We start from the raw sequence: 4,086 nt of genomic DNA on the forward strand, positions 1-4,086 counted from the left end.
AAAATAGTAAGATTAAACGAGAACTTACCAGTTTGAAGTTTGATCTGTATTTTATGAGGAGTTACGATGAGGGATTTCGTGCCCTCCGCTCCCACCCTCTTATGATCATATCAAAAACTGGTATCTCTTTGGTAATCTTATTATGCTAGATCATTATAGGTTCCTGTGACCTCACACCGCTGCTTTGAAGTATGACACGCATGCGTGGAGGCGGGCTTCTTCACGAAATCCCTCATCGTAACTCCTCATAAAATACAGATCAAACTTCAAACTGGTAAGTTCTCGTTTAATCTTGCCTATTTCCTTCACTACATAGATGCTGCTGCACCCGCTGAGTTTCTCCAGCACTTTTGTCCTCCCACACACAGCTCACTGACTTCATCCATTTTACCACTAACTTCCATCCCACACTCAAATTCATCTGGACCATTTCCGACATCACCCTAGCATTTCTGGATCTCAATATCTCCATCGCAGGTAACACACTCCAGACTGGCATCTACTACAAACTCACTGACTCCCATGGCTATCTGAACTACAATTTTTCCAACCCTGCATGCTGTAAGGACTCTATCCTCTATTCCCAATTCCTCCGTCTACACCGCACTCTTTCCAGGTGATGCAGAGGTTACCTGCACCTCCTCCAACATCATCAATTGCATCCGCTGTTCAAAGTGGCAACGCTCTACATCGGTGAGATCAAGCGCAGGCTTGGCGATCGGTTCGTCCAACATTAAACAACCTGATCTCTTAGTGGCTCACCACCTCAACTCCCCCTGCCATGGTATGTAAACACTCTGAACTTTTATCTCCTGTTCTGTATTATGTTTACATATTCTGTTGTGCTGCAGCAAGCACAAATTTCATTGTCTTATCTGGGACACATGACAATAAAACTCTCTTGACTCTTGACTTGGACTTAAGCAAAAAAGGGTGCTTGGGGGAAAAAAGAGGTACCTTAAAATTAGTCGCGTCTGGTTGGGTAACTATGGCAGGGTGAAGACTATTCCATTCTTTAATTGTGCGGGGAACTCCATGGAGCAGCCAGCAACTCTGGATAAAAGAAATTAGGTGATGTTTCAGGTAGAGACCCTTCTTTAGACTCCCTCTGGTTTTAGTGTATTTAGTTTAATTTAAAGATACAGCGTGGAAACAGGCCCTTCAGCCCACCGAGTCCATGCTGACCACCGATCACCCATACACTAGTTCTATCCCACACATTAGCGGAGTAAGTCAAGAGTCAAGAGTGTTTTATTCTCTCATGTCCCAGTTAGAACAATGAAATCCTTTCTTGCAGAATATGTAAACATAGTACTCTGTAAACAATGTTATAAAACAGAAAACAAAATGGTGTATATTTATATATGAATATATAACTATATAAATATATATATCTGTGTGTGTGTGTGTGTGTTTGTGTGTGTGTGTGTGTGTGTGTGTGGTGTGTGTGTGTGTGTGTGTGTGTGTGTGGTGTGTGTGTGTGTGTGTGTGTTGTGTGGTGTGTGTGTGTGTGTGGTGTGTGTGTGTGTGTGTGTGTGTGTGTGTGTGTGTGTGTGTGTGTGTGTGTGTGTGTGTGTGTGTGTGTGTGTGTGTGTGTGTGTAATATATATACCCACACACACAATTTCCCTCCTGGGATTAATAAAATTCTATTGTATAGTATTGTGTAGGAAGGAACTGCAGATGCTGGTTTAAACTGAAGATAGACATAAAAAGCTGGAGTAACTCAACAGGTCAAGACAGAATCTCTGGAAAAAAGGAAAATATTATGTTTTGGGTTGTGTCTGAAATAGGTTCCTGCAGACCTTTGGAATGTGGAAGGAAACAAGAGCACCCGGAGAAAACCCATGCGATCAAAGAGAAAAGGAGCAAACTCCATACAGACAGCACCCATATTCAGGATAAAATCCGGGTCTTTGGCATCTTTTGGCAGCAACTTTATGGCCAATGTACTGCCCCATAGTCGTGAACTTAATTAAAACATACAGTAACTGTAAAGGGGTACATAGCATCACTTGGAGATTTAAGACTGAAAATGGGTATTTTCATTTTTTTAGTAACCAAAGTTATCAACGTATAATTTTTTGTGTGTTTATAAACAAAATATGGTGGCACAGCTGGTAGACTTGCTGCCTCACACACCAGAGATCTGTGTTCGATCCTGTCCTCGGGCACTGACTCTGTTGAGTTTGCACATTCTCCCTGCAAGCGTGTGGGTTTCCTTTCACATCCCAAAGACGCATTGGCTTTGTAGGTTAACTTGTCTCTGTAAAATGTGTAGGGAGTGGGTGAGGAAAGTGGGATAACAGAACTTGTGTGAATGGGGAGACAAAAATGCTGGAGAAATTCAGCGGGTGAGGCAGCATCTATGGAGCGAAGGAAATAGGTGACGTTTCGGGTCGAGACCCTTCTGCAGACAGATGTGAAGGTGGGGGGGTGGGGGGAGGAAGATGCAAGGAAGAGGCAGAGACATTGGGCTGAGGGAGAGCTGGGAAGAGGAGGATAAAGCAGGGACGACCTGAAATTGAAGAAGTCAATGTTCATACCGCTGGGGTATAAACTACCCAATCGAAATATGAGGTGCTGCTCCTCCAATTCACGTTGGGCATCACTCTGGCCATGCAACAGGCCCAGGACGGAAAGGTCGGATTTGGAATGGGAGGGGGAGTTGAAGTTCTGAGCCACCGGGAGATCAGGTTGGTTATTGCGAACCGAACGGCGTTGTTGGGCGAAGCGATCACCAAGCCTACGCTTGGTCTCACCGATGTAGAGCAGCTGACACCTAGAGCAGTGGATGCAATAGATGAGATTGGAGGAGGTGCAGGTGAACCTCTGCTGCACCTGGAAAGACTGTTTGGGTCGTTGAATGGTCAATGGGGGAGGTAAAGCGACAAGTGTAGCATTTCTTGCGGTTGCAAGGGGAACGAACCAAAGAGAAGGGTGGGGGGTGGCTGGGGGGGGGAAAAGGAAGGGGGGTGGGAAGGGACAAAATGACAAAACAGCCAGGGTGTTAGGAGGGGAGCGGTCTCTGCGGAAAGACAATAGGGGAGGAGCAGGATAGGGATGGGAAGATGTGGCCAGTGGTGGGCTACCAGGAGGATGGGTGACAGTGTGGACATTGGTAACAAAAATCTGGAGAAAATCAGCGGTAAGGCAGTATCTACGGAGCAAAGGAATAGACGACGTTTCGGGTTGATTAGAGGGTAGCTATTGTTATCCCACTTTTTAAGAAAGGCGGGAGAGAGAAAACAGGGAATTATAGAGTAGTTAGCCTGACATCTGTGGTGGGGAAGATGCTGGAGTCAATGATAAAAGATGAAATAGCCACACATTTGGATAGCAGTAACAGGATCGGTCCAAGTCAGCATGGATTTACGAAGGCGAAATCATGCTTGACTAATCTTCGGGAATTTTTTGAAGATGTAACTGGGAAAATGGACAAGGGAGAGCCAGTGGATGTGGTGTACCGGGACTTTCAGAAAGCATTTGATAAGGTCCGACATAGGATATTAGTGGGCAAAATTAGGGCACATGGTATTCGGGGTGGAGTGCTGATATGGATAGAAAATGGGTTGGCAGACAGAAAACAGAGAGTGGGGATTAATGGGTCCCTTTCAGAATGGCAGGCAGTGACTAGTGGGGTACCGCAAGGCTCGGTGCTGGGACCGCAGCTATTTACAATATACATCAATGATTTGGATGAAGGGATTCAAAGTAACATTAGCAAATTTGCAGAGGACACAAAGCTGGGTGGCAGTGTGAACTGTGAGTAAGATGCTGTGAGAATGCAGGTGACTTGGAGAGGTTGGGGGAGTGGGCGGATACATGGCAGATGATGTTTAATGAGGAGAAATGTGAGGTTATTCACTTTGGTAGCAAACACAGGAAGGCAAGGCAGATTACTATCTAAATGGCGTCAAGTTGGGAAAAGGGGAAGTACAGCTGGATCTGGGGGTCCTTGTTCATCAGTCTATGAAAGTAAGCATGCAGGTGCAGCAGGCAGTGAAGAAAGTGAATGGCATGTTGGCCTTTATAACAAGAGGAGTCAAGTCTAGGAGCAAATAGCACCTTCTGCAGTTCTACAGA

This window comes from Leucoraja erinacea, unplaced genomic scaffold, assembly GCF_028641065.1.
Source record: "Leucoraja erinacea ecotype New England unplaced genomic scaffold, Leri_hhj_1 Leri_1497S, whole genome shotgun sequence".
In the NCBI taxonomy this organism is placed as follows: Eukaryota; Metazoa; Chordata; class Chondrichthyes; order Rajiformes; family Rajidae; genus Leucoraja; species Leucoraja erinaceus.